This window comes from Delphinapterus leucas, chromosome 15, assembly GCF_059928025.1.
Source record: "Delphinapterus leucas isolate spDelLeu-1000000601 "Yukka" chromosome 15, BTC_Dleu_Yukka2, whole genome shotgun sequence".
In the NCBI taxonomy this organism is placed as follows: Eukaryota; Metazoa; Chordata; class Mammalia; order Artiodactyla; family Monodontidae; genus Delphinapterus; species Delphinapterus leucas.
Window position 1 is genome coordinate 40,482,014 of NC_143143.1, and position 13,671 is coordinate 40,495,684.

The 13,671-nt window shown below is 44.6% G+C and overlaps 1 protein-coding gene across 5 annotated transcripts in view; it reads left to right on the forward strand.

Moving 5' to 3' along the window:
- The window catches only part of SLC24A3 (solute carrier family 24 member 3), a 459,014-nt gene that overhangs the window by 367,342 nt on the left and 78,001 nt on the right, over nt 1-13,671 (forward strand). The gene's annotated exons all lie outside the window — the stretch shown is intronic.

The window sequence follows — 13,671 nt, forward strand, 5'->3', positions numbered from 1 at the left end:
GAGCGAATTCTAAAGGCACAGCCTTTTCACTCTAGAGATCCATTGGGAAAAGACATGCCCAGCTCCATCCTCAGATAATGGAAAGGGTCTGTGGTCAGTTATTTTTACTGTTTGAGAGTACCGAGTGGTTCCAGTTGCTCCAAACCAAAGTGTAAAGCCATGGCAGGTGGACCCCCGGGGCAGCACTCCTGCCCACCTGCAGTGGCTCAACATGTGGCGGCAAATCCCTTTACTTTTCTCGCATCAAAAAATAGAGTCTGGGGCTTCCCTGGTGGCGCAGTGGTTGGGAGTCCGCCTGCCGATGCAGGGGACACGGGTTCGTGCCCCAGTCGGGGAGGATCCCACATGCCGCGGAGCGGCTGGGCACGTGGGCCATGGCCGCTGGGCCTGCGCGTCCAGAGCCTGTGCTCCGCAACAGGAGAGGCCACAACAGTGAGAGGCCTGCGTACCGCAAAAAAAAAAAAATAGAGTCTGCAAATAGCATTATTTCATTCTTTTTCATGACTGGGTAATATTCCACTGTATGTATATATATATATATATATATATATATATATATATATATATATATATATATATATATATACCACAGCTTCTTTAATGCCATTTGCAGCAGTATAGATGGACCTAGAGATTGTCATACTGAGTGAAGTAAGTCAGATAAAGACAAATATCGTATGATGTCGCTTATATGCAGAATCTAAAAAAAAATGATACAAATGAAATTATTTACAAAACAGAAACAGACTCACAGACTTAGAGAACTGAACTTATGGTTACCAGGGGGAAGTGTGAGGGGAAAGGATGGTTAGGGAGTTTGGGATTGACATGTACACACTGCTATATTTAAAATAGATAACCAACAAGGACCTACTGTATAGCACAGGGAACTCTGCTCAATATTCTGTAACAACCTAACAGGGAAAAGAACTTGAAAAAGAATAGATACATGTATATGTATACCTGAATCCCTTTGCTGTACACCTGAAACTAACACAACGTTGTTAATCAACTCTATTCCAATGTAAAATTAAGAGCTAAAAAAAAAAAAAATAGAGTCTGGTTACCTTCTCCTTGACTGTGGGCTTGCTGGTTCTTCCCTTCCAGCAAACACAGTGAGACAGAGGTGACGTTGCATGGCTTCCCAGATGGGTCCAGAAAGGCGGTAGGGCTTTCCCCCGTCTCTCTCTCAGTTTCTCGGGACATGGGCCTTTGGAGTCCTGAGCCACGTGAAAGAAACCAGCTACCCTGAAGCTGCCATGCTGGAGAGATGATCCAAGGTTAGAGAGAGATGCCCAAGGAGCCCCAGATTTCCTGCCCCAGCTGTTTGAATGTGTCCAGCCCAGAAGCCAGACATGAGAATAAGCAATCCTATTTCATATGATTCCAGCCCCCGCCCCGATCCTCAAGCCACCACAACCGATGCCCACTAGAGCAGAGACAAGTGGTCACCGTGGACCCGCGGGGTCTGTGAACATGGGTGTGGCTGGTTTATGCCACCACATTATGGAGTAACCTGTTATTCAACTGACAAAGCTGGAGCCCCAACTTAGCTGAAATCCAGCCACTTCTGGTAGGCCTTGTGGGGTGCTTCTCCCGGCTGCAGCCCCTCCCTTGGAACACTGGGGTGTAGATCTATGATAAAGAGCTCTACAACCTGTTATGTTTGTGTTTTGTTGAGTTTATTGAAAACTGGCAGAAGGAACTTTTGTTTACTGGCCATGACAGTTGGTCTTAAAAAGCCAGTTATCATTATAGCTTGTCTTGGGAGTAATAAATTATGGGTGCAAATTAAATGATAGCAAGGGAAAATCTTAACTGATTGGAAGGTTGATCAAGAAGGAAAACACAGAGGGTGGGGAATATCTATGGTTTTAGGACACTTTATTCTGAAGGAAAAAAATCACTTAGGACCCACCAAAAGGTCACAAAGCCCATCCCCCTCTCCCCCCAAAAGGCCCTCCTTTGCATTTTCAGAGGAATTAGACCACTTTTCTCCCCTGGTTGACTCACTCCGTAATCCGCAACCTTAACTCAGTAACTGGGAGTTTCACCAAAATCTGCCTCACCTGAGGGTCTCCCAGCCCATCTAAGCTATAATCCTGCAAAGCCTCCCCACGTCACCTCAACTCCTTAGCAGATCATTTTATCATCAGGGCAGCTTCCAGCATGTTAGAAATAAGAATAAATGGTGATTCCTTTCCCTTTGGGATAAAAGAAAGGATGAATTGTGGATGCTTAAGAGTCTGTGTGCTGGCAGTCCTCTTTGGGGGAGAAGCTTGATGAGATAATGATCACACTTCAGCATCTCAAGTTCAAAGCTCTTTCAAACCAGTACGTTCTGCAGTGCTCTATAATGGGAAGCCTTATAGATGTTGAGAGATTAGGCATTCTTGAGGGAAAGAGACGGGAAGAATAAGAACTGACATCGCCAGAACGTTAGCTGTTTGACGTTACAGCTTGACCACGGGCTGAGGTTCACCGGGGTGGGGTGGGGACAGGCAGCTGCAGGTCCACCCCAGCTGTCATCGGATGTCACTGGGACGCCCAGCACATTGATGGGGGAAAGCAGATGAGACCCCGCCTGCTGCCACATTACTGGGTCTTCTGTCTTGTTTTGGCAGAGCAGCTGGATGGGTAGTTCATTCACTCCTTACCTGAGAAATGAGGCTTGAGCTTCTGTCCTGGGTGAGAGATGAGAAAGGAGAGTGAGGAAGGAAGGTGAAGGAAGCTGCAGCTCTGGCCTCATTCTGAGCCCGCGTTGCAAAGACAGACAGAGAGAGGTAGGGAAGGCTGGGCTTCCAGCTCTCATCGCACCTGCCAGAGTAAATGCTGCCAAAGCCCAAGGACATTTTTCAAGGGCCCTACCTTAGTGTCCTGCAGAATAAAATATTACTGGCCCTGAAAAGGTCTCTTACTTGAAAAATAAAACTTTCTGTGCTGCCAGTCTCTTTCTGGTTTGGGTTTGATTTGAAAGGTGTCTTTCAGATTTTCTGTTCTCTTCCTTCAGTGGCTGTTTTAGAATTCGTTTTCCAGAGTCTTCACCCTCAGGAATTCCCTGAAGGTCCAGTGGTTAGGACTTGGTGCTTTCACTGCTGGGACCGGGCTTTGATCCCTGGTTGAGGAACTAAGATCCCGCAGTGCGGCCAAATTAAAAAAAAGAAGTCTTCACCCTCACAGTCTGGAGGTAACAAAAGAAGCCAAATAACATATTTTCTAACAACCCCCCCCCAAAATTCCAACAAACTTCCTGTCCTTAAGGGTCCCTCTTGATTGACATCTGTCCAGATGTGGCTTTCTCTGTTCTGACAGCAGTCCTGCAAGGATGCTTAACTGGATTTCCTGAGGTTGACATTATCAACCCAATAGATTCAAAATAGGTGCATTTCCCCTATATCTCTTAGCTTCTTAAATAGTTAGCCCCACTCATCCCCTCAACAGTACCCCTTAGCTCTTAAACCTCACTTCCTCAGGCTGTGTTTATGGACAGAGGGGTTTGTTTTGTTTTGTTTAACTAAGGCTACTTCATATTGTTCACCCCATAAGGAACTGGATCTTGGCATTCTTTTACAGAAAGTTGTTGTCCTGGACCAGTTGCCCAGTGTTGGTCCTGGTCCCTCCAGGAGTAATACCTAATTCCCAAACGTGAAATGAAGTGTTCCTTTTTGTAGGACTCCTATCCCTTAGGTATGTCCCAAGTGTCTGTTTACTTCTAAACCAGTGTTTCTCAAATTTTAATGTGCACGTGGATCCCTGGGGGTGTAGTTAACATGCAGCTTCTGACTCAGGAGGTCTGGGGTGGGGCCTGAGGTTCAGCATTTCTAGTCGGCTCTTGGTTGGTGCTGCTGCTGCTACTGTTTCCGAAACCACACTCAAGAACAAGGCTGTAACTTACTTCTTTTACATGTAGCTATCCAGTTTTCCCAGCACCACTTATTGAAGAGGCTGTCTTTCCTCCAATGTATATTCTTGCCTCCTTTATCAAAGATAAGGTGACCATATGTGTGTGGGTTTATTTCTGGGCTTTCTATCCTGTTCCATTGATCTATATTTCTGTTTTTGTGCCAGTACCATACTGTCTTGATTACTGTAGCTTTGTAATATAGTCTGAAGTCAGGGAGCCTGATTCCTCCAGCTCCGTTTTTCTTTCTCAAGATTGCTTTGGGTGTTCGGGGTCTTTTGTGTTTCCATACAAATTGTGAAATTTTTTGTTCTAGTTCTGTGAAAAATGCCCTTGGTAGTTTGATAGGGATTGCATTGAATCTGTAGATTGCTTTGGGTAGTATAGTCATTTTCACAATGTTGATTCTTCCAATCCAAGAACATGGTATATCTCTCCATCTGTTTGTATCATCTTTAATTTCTTGCATCAGTGTCTTATAGTTTCCTAACACCATACACAAAAATAAACTCAAAATGGATTAAAGACCTAAATGTAAGGCCAGACGCTATAAAACTCTTAGAGGAAAACTAGGCAGAACACTCTATGACATAAATCACAGCAAGATCCTTTTTGACCCACCTCCAAGAGAAATGGAAATAAAAACAAAAGTAAACAAATGGGACCTAATGAAACTTAAAAGCTTTTGCACAGCAAAGGAAACCATAAACAAGACGAAAAGACAACCCTCAGAATGGGAGAAAATATTTGCAAATGAAGCAACTGACAAAGGATTAATCTCCAAAATTTACAAGCAGCTCATGCAGCTCAATATCAAAAAAACAAACCCAATCCAAAAATGGGCAGAAGACCTAAATAGACATTTCTCCAAAGAAGATATACAGATTGCCAACAAACACATGAAAGAATGCTCAACATCCTTAATCATTAGAGAAATGCAAATCAAAACTACAATGAGGTATCACCTCATGCCAGTCAGAATGGCCATCATCAAAAAATCTACAAACAATAAATGCTGGAGAGGGTGTGGAGAAAAGGGAACCCTCTTGCACTGTTGGTGGGAATGTAAATTGATACAGCCACTATGGAGAACAGTATGGATGTTCCTTAAAAAACTAAAAATAGAACTACCATATGACCCAGCAATCCCACTACTGGGCATATGCCCCATATATAACCATAATTCAAAAACAGACATGTACCCCAATGTTCATTGCAGCTCTATTTACAATAGCCAGGACATGGAAGCAACCTAAGTGTCTATCGACAGATGAATGGATAAAGAAGGTGTGGCACATACATACAATTGAATGTTACTCAGCCGTAAAAAGAAACGAAATCGAGCTATTTGTAATCAGGTGGACGGACCTTGAGTCTGTCATAGAGAGTGAAGTAAGTCAGAAAGAGAAAACAAATACTGTATGCTAACACATACATATGGAATCTAAAAAAAAAAAAAGGTTCTGATGAACCTAGGGGCAGGACAGGAATAAAGACACAGACCTACTAGAGAATAGACTTGAGGACACGGGGAGGGGTAAGGGTAAGCTGGGACGAAGTGAGAGAGTGGCATGGACGTATATACACTCCCAAATGTAAAATAGATAGCTACTGGGAAGCAGCTGCATAGCTCAGGGAGATCAGCTCGGTGCTTTGTGACCACCTGGAGGTGTGGGATAGGGAAGGTGGGAGGGAGACACCAAAGGGAGGGGATATGGGGATGTATGTATACGTATAGCTGATTCACTTTGTTATACAGCAGAAACTAACGCAATTGTAAAGCAATTATACTCCAATAAAGATGTTTAAAAAAAAAAAGAGCAAGGCTGTAGGGCATTTCCCGTCTTCTGCTCTGTCTGTCTTGCCCAGCACCACCTGCTCCACCCCCTTTCCTTCAGAAACCCTCCTCTCTGCTGGTCTGCTCCTGCTGAATCATTACCATGAGGCGCTGAAGCTCAGAAATGCCACATCTCCTTGTTGCAAATGCAGACCTGTCACTTTCATCAGACGTCAAGCATCCGTGCAGCCCCTTTCTTGCGTCAACAACAGGGAAAATGCACTAAGGTGCTGGGTCCCAGACACCTCTCCTTAGGGAGCTCCTGCAGAGTTCCTGCTGTGCACTTGCAAGGTCAAGGGCACAGAGAGAGAACCAGATGAGAAAGCAGGAAGGGTTCGGGGCTGCACTGGGCCAGTGCCACCAGCCTTCAGGAACTTGAGAAGAGCAGTTGGACTGGGTGCGGGCTGGGGCACTGGGGCTGGATGCTGAGAAGATGCCTCAAGCGGCAGGTGAGATGGTAAGTGAACACAGACCCACTGGAGGGATGAGATGGGCCGAGAGGAGGCTGGCCTGCTGACAGCTGAACGTCGACCAGGCTTCAGAGGATGCCAAATGGGGAACCTGAGACAGTGTGTCTGGGTAGCGTCCAGGGTCTGTGAGTGACCAGTGCCTGGAGAGAGCTCTCTGCTTGTCCTGAAACACAGCCACAGTGCACACCCTCGAGGAAGGGTTTCCGATCTGAAAGAGCTGAAAAATGAAAACCCGTTTGAGGGAGTGGGATCCAGAACATTCTCACTCTCGTTCTTGACGTCTGTGTAGACACCACACTTTTGGCTCAACTGGGGAATAGAGTCTCTGAAGGTCGACATCACATTCCAAACATGCTGTGTTATTTTCCAGCCCCGGAGCATAAAGACGAGCTCGCTGTAAGTTTTCTGGGGGGCTTGGGGGTTAGGTTTGCTTTCCTTTTTAAACAAGAGAATCTACCTGATGCACTGAGTTGAGTTCCGAGTTTTCGTCCAACAAGAGAAAGGGGTTCCCATCAGCAGCATTGGCTGCGCGCTCTGTGCTCTGGGTAACTTGCCTTGGAGGCTTGAAAACCACAGGCCCATTTTTCTCTCGTCCATTTGATTTTGATGGCGGCAACTCTCATGCCCTAAAACCTTTCTCAGAAAGCGTGGTTCTTGGCACTAGAGATTTGACTTTTAAATTTCTGTGCTGACTGCCAGGCTCGGTGTGCTCAGCTCTGAAGCAGGAGCTGCAGGAGAGGCAGCAAGCCCGTGGCCCCCTTTGCCGAGGCTGAGCCTATCAGTAGGCTCCCTTTTTAAAAAAATTAATTAATTAATTAATTTTTGGCTGCGTTGGGTCTTTGTTGCTGCACGCGGGCTTTCTCTAGTTGCGGCACGGGAGCTACTCTTCTTTGCGGTGTGCGGGCTTCTCATTGCGGTGGCTTCTCTTGTTGCAGAGCACGGGCTCTAGGCTCACGGGCTTCAGTAGTTGTGGCACGTGGGCTCAGTAGCTGTGGCTCACGGGCTCTAGAGTGCAGGCTCAGTAGTTGTGGTGCACGGGCTTAGTTGCTCCACGGCATGTGGGATCTTCCTGGACCAGGGCTTGAACCCATGTCTCCTGCATTGGCAGGTGGATTCTTAACCACTGCACCACCAGGGAAGTCCTAGGTTCCCATTTTTAACGAGTAATATTCATTAAAGGTTCACGATGTCCTGGGGTTGGTCAGCACACTGCCCTCTAGAATTGTGCTGTCCAGGATAACAGCCACTAGCCACATTTAAAATTTAACTTAATTTAAATTTAAGATTCAGTTCCTCAGCCATACCAGTTCCATTTCCGGTGCTCATGAACTGCTCGTGGATAGCAGTGACCGTATTGGACAGTGAAGATTCTAGACTGTTTCCGTCATCACAGAATGTTCTGTGGGACAGCTACTCTAGGACTTCTGCACAAACATTGCCTTGATACCCCGTGCTGGATGGAAAATAGGCCTATCCAAACGTGAGCCGAATATCTGGGGAAGAAGAGTGAGTATGTGCCTAAGAAGAGAGGCCACACCTGGATCCACCCAGGTGGGCTGAGCTACCTACCAGGTGCAGACCCCTGCTGGCCAGTCACATTCTTGTGTTTTGGGAGGAAGAGACAGCGCTGAAGAGTTTACTTAATTCTCCACAAAAGCCCCCCCCTTTTTAAATTTTAATTTATTTTATCGAAGTATTGTTGATTTACACGGTTATGTTAATTTCTACTGTACAGCGAAGTGATTCAGTTATACATATAGATACATTCTTTTTAAAATATCCTTTTCCATTATGGTTTATCACAGGGTATTGAATATAGTTCCCTGTGCTATACAGTATGACCTTGTTGTTTATCCATTCTATAGATTACAGTTTGCATCTGCTAACCCCAAACTCCCCCAAACCCCTTTTTCTGAACTAACTTAACAGCTCTTTCTCTTGTCAGGAGGCAGGACATAGACCTCCCTAAAAAGAGCCAAGGCCTCAGGAAGTCTTTTCGGGCTTCACCTCCTATTATTTTTCTTCAGGAACTTACTTGCTTTGACTAGGTGCCTCCAGCTCTTGTTTTGAGGCCTCTTTACCTGGCATCTGCCTTTCCACCCAGCCCTACTCTCTGATGCTTTGATAGGACTCTGCACGGTTGATCTTGCCTTAACCTCTGAAGAGCTTTTTCTAAACTCACTCAGTGACTGCTATGCAGGCCATGGGCCCAGAATCCTGGAACCCAGGCCTAGAATGGTGCCTCACTTATCTGGGAAGGAGGTTGACACAGACATATTGGCTGTGTCAAAGTTAAGCTGTGTGTTTGAGTCAGCTATTGCTGTGTAACAAGCAGCCCCTAAATCTCAGCTGTATGCAACAATAAGCATTTATTCTCACATATCTGTTCATTCTGGGGCCACGATTGAGACAGCAGCAGCTACTCAAGGGAAGGTCTTCTCATGGTGATGGCAGAAGTATAATAGGGTAAGAAAAATATGCCAGACCTCTGAATTCTAGGCTCAGAACTGACCTCAGAACTGATCACGGGCTTGATCACTTCTGATCTCATTCCAGTGTCCAAAGGACTTGGAAAGTACATTCCACCTTTTATAGGAAGAATTGCAAAGTTATGTGAAATGGGGTGTTGCTCCAGAGTGAAGAATCAGGGTCAATAATTCAGTCTGAGACACTATGCTAGACCATTTATCCAGATCTTCAAAAGAGAAAGTGAGCTCATACTCACGGAATCCTGATTCAGTGTATGAGTTCTGGGTAATGTCCATTCTCTATTGCTGTGTAACAAACTATACGAAAAGTTACAACCATTGTACATAGTTCATAATTCTATGAGTCAGCCATTAGAGTTCAGCTCAGTGAGATGCTCCTTCTGGTCTGGGCTGCTCTCAGCTGCGTTTGTTTAATGTCTCAGGCTGGGAAGGCTGCACATCACATTCTCCAGCTGGCTAGCCCCGGCTTGCTGGTGGAAGCGTTCCTCCTGAGAGCCAAGCTCAAGGCCTCTAAGGACCCAGGCTTGGAACTGGCACCCCAGCATGTCTGCTGCATTCAGTGGCACAACAAATCAGACCAGATTCTGGGGATGGAGGAGGGAGTAGAGTCTGCCTTTTGATGGGAAGAGCTTCGAATAATCTAGGGTCATATGTGCACTTTACTACATAGATCCAGGATATATATTCCACAATTGGAAATAAAAATATAAGGTTTGGTCCCCATCCAAAGTTTACCATATAAAGTCAACCTGAGATGCGAAGAGTATAAGTGCAGGTAGAATTAAGAGAAAGATGAGTCTCTTTCCTCAATTTCTCCCTATGCAGTAGGGGCGTCACTGCATGCCCTGTCTTACTTGGTAAGTCAACATTTAAAAGCATTTGACATTATATAATATACTATGATGGCAGCCGGTCATTATTAATCCAACATCACTCCAGCAACAATTCACTGGGTCTCATCCAAGACAATTTCCATGAAAGTCCAGCCCCAGCCAGTACCACCTGTCAGGTCTTTTCTAAGGGTTGGAGTTGCAGCTGCTCATAACAGCTGTCAACGACAGCTGCAACCGTAACACTAAACTACAAGTTACTACACTTTCATTTTTTCTAGGAGGCCAAGTGACTACAAAGATATATTGTGTCCTTTATCCCAACAGCAGTATATTTATTCAGGAACAGTTGGCATGCAAGTAGTAACTCCTTAAATTATATATCTTTTCCATGGAGTCCCAGTTTTCCTTTTCATCCCACCAAGAGTTTTAATGCAACACTCTCCTACTTCAGATATTTTTAATCTCTTCATCTGGTTCAGATTTCTTTTGGATTGCCCTTTCTCCATATTTGCTGGATTCTATTTCTCTTCCCATTTATCTGTGGGACTAGTTTGTTCACTTTCCATACTTTAGTCCACCATAGCTTTGTAGGGTGTTGATGAATTTGTTTTAGTAACAGTTATTATTTTTAATGTTACTTGGGTTTATAAAATATTTCAACTTAGTAATAGTCACTTAGTCCAATAAAAATCCATCGGAATTCAGAATGAAAGGTACATTAATGTTTCTTGAGTGCCAACTACATCCCAACTCCACAGTAAGGCTTGATCCTGTTCATCCTCATGTCAGTCCTGAAAGAGGAGGGTTGTCATTTTCACGTTTCAGCTGAGAGATCTGAAGCTCAGAGCAGTGAGCCTTTCCTAAATTCTCGGAAGAGAGTGAAGAAGAGCAAGAATATTATTTATGTCACTTTTCCTGATGACAAAATTGTGACATAACTGAGACATAGAGTACAGAAATTCCAATTTTTTCTCAAAACCATCCATTTTTGTACTTTGTTCATCATAGGTGATGAAAGATGGGTGTTTAATTGAACAGAACCAAATCCATCCTTAGGGTACCAGTACAATTTATGTCGAGAGGAAGTGATTAGTTTTGGGTCTTATCCTCCTGGGTTCTGATTATGTCTTCCCAGGGAAATATAAGAGACATGAAGCTGAAGTAATGAGGGCATCCTTGTGAACTGTCAACGCCAGCACTTTATATACTTTACATAAAACCTGAAAACTTTACATAAAATTACTCTGGGAGTCTTGCTCCACCCACAAGTATTCTAACCACCAGGCATCAGGAGGAAGAATAAACAATATTGTAGAGGGAAAAAATTAGCTTCTGAATAAACAATATTGTAGAGGGAAAAAATATGTAGAGGGAAAAAAATTAGCTTCCAAGGCCTGTCTTCCAATTCTGACAAGGCTTTGCTTATTTCAGCTACTAACAACATGCCTATCTGGCGCTTCCCTGGTGGTGCAGTGGTTGAGAGTCCGCCTGCCGATGCAGGGGACGCGGGTTCATGCCCCGGTCCGGGAAGATCCCACATGACGCGGAGCGGCGGGGCCCGTGAGCCATGGCTGCTGAGCCTGCGCGTCTGGAGGCTGTGCTCCGCAACGGGAGAGGCCACAACAGTGAGAGGCCCACGTACCGCAAAAAACAAAACAAACAAACAAAAAAAAACTAGACACAACATGCCTATTTGATCCTTCTCCCTCCCACCCGCCTTTCAAAATGAACATGGGCTGTCACAAAGAGCCAGTTGAATACAGAGAAAAGGTCATATAGAAGGTCTTAGGGGAGATCCTAGAGAAGAACTTGGATCCCAGACTCCTAACTGGGGACTCTTCCTACAGGTTTTACAACCAGGTTATACAGGTTATACAACCAGGTTATATAACCTACAGGCTTTACAGGTTATAACCTACAGGTTATACAACCAGGTTATATAACCAGGAAATGCCTGACCCACTGGAGACCTTCAGGTCGACCAGGAGTGAAGCCCATTAGAGCCGTTCAAACTCCCTTGTTACCTGCAAGGCAAGGGTCAGTGTCAGTGTTGGAGTCTGAATGCAACAGGCACTTAAGGAAGGTCCAAGGGAATGAAGGCACTCATATGGGGTCCCTTCTACTGAAGGATGAAGCTACCTGTTCCTGTTCTTTCTAAGAAGCGGTACGGTGGCACACAATCCATTCTTCCCAGTCACCATCTCCCCATTTTTCCATGTAAAAGTATTGTTATTGTTATTCCGTTACGTCTGGGTTTTCTGCTTTGTTAGACCACCTCTCCCACTATCACCATAGCATCTCCACCTTGCAAGATTTGGGCTTTTTGGAAGAGGAGAGAATTCCTTTACAGGCAGACCTCAGAGATTTTCAGGGTTCAGTTCCAGACCACTGCAGTAAGGGGAATATCATGATAAAGTAAGTCAGGAATTTTTTGGTTTCCCAGTGCATATATAAAAGTTGTTTACTGTCGTCGATAAGTGTGCAATAGCATTATGTCTAAAAAACGGTGTACCTACGTTAATTTGAAAATAATGCTGTGGGGGAAATGGCACCAATAGCCTTGCTCAACGCAGGGCTGCCACAAACCTTCAATTTGTAAAAATCACAATATCTGTAAAGCACAATAGCAAAGTTCAATAAAACGAGGTACTCCTGGACTTAGTTTCGGCACTCACAGACTTAACGTGATTTTTGACCATTCTGCTTCTAGAAACCTCAAGGCCACTTATACCTTTTATGGACATAGAGGAATCCTGACTCTTGTGTTTATGAGGCAGATGGGCTGAGGATGGATGAAAAGGCACAGAATGAAAACTATTCAATATTCTTGGGGGAGGAGAATTATGATAAAGTAGATAAAGGAACCCCACACTGTAAGATACAAGGAAGAGAGGACTAGGTTGTTCCTGACCAATATTATTTTAATCGTTCCACTACGTTAGTGAGCAGTGGAAGGAGCCCCACAGTGCCTTCCCTTGAGAAGCATGTTCAGTTGAGTGATTTGTGAGATATTTATCTGTCACAGTCATTGGACAAGTATAAACACTGGGTAATGATAAAGAGACGGGATTTCGTAAGGAGACATGGATTAGAACAGGTAGCAGCAAGTTTGAAGTAACTTTAAAGGAAATTTTAGTTAGCTTCCAATTAACAGATACCTTAAGGAAATACCTGCAAAAGTGGAAATGCTCTTATCATTGATGCGTAGAGAAAGCATCAGAGTGACAGTAGCAAGACGGTGGAATAGGAAGCCCAAGGCACTCCTTCCCCCATGGAGACACCAACTTAACAACAATAATGTGGACCAGGCACCCCTTCCTCTATGAGACACCAACTTAACAACTATATATGGTGTATGAACCATGTATTACCTTTGTGAGAACTTCAAAAGCCAGTTGAAAGGTCACAGCGCCCCAGGTGAGTGCAATGCTAAAAAGAGGTGCATTGGGGCAGGTAGGAAAGTCCATTGCACTTACCTGCCATACTCCATCCCCCTCCAGTGCAGTGCAGTATGATCAGGAGAAAACTCCCAACCCACTGCCCCCTCCTCTGGAGGGAAGAGGAAGGTGGAACGTGTGTCCAGTGTTCCGGCTTTTTAGGGTGCTGCCCAAGGGACCAATTTCTGTCTTACCTGATTCAGATCACTGACAGGGAAAGCAGTAGCGACCTTGGATGCCTGGGGAGCCACTGAGAAGGAAGGTGAACCCGATGACTTACCACAGCACCAGAGAGATTGCAGCATCACACACAGACACCAAGGGGAGCTCATGAGTAGAAACAGGCACATTTCTTCAGCTGCGAAAGTACACATACAAGCCTAGAGAAGATGCGACCCCAGAAAAGGTTTGAGAAACCTATAGAATTTCTCACTGGGCTGCTTGGTGACGATTTTTCCCTGTGTCGAAACAATCTGTAAAGACTGGGAGGAGTGGCTATTTTTTTCAGATGCCCAAATCTCAACAGAAGATCAAAAGGCACACAAAGAAACGGGGAAACATGGTCAAATCAAAGGACTAAAAAAAAAAACTCCAGAACCTGACCCTAAAGAAATGGAGACCTATGAATTGTCTGACAAAAAATTCAAGACAACTATCACAATGATACTCAATGAGCTAAAAGAGAAAACAGATAACTAAATGAA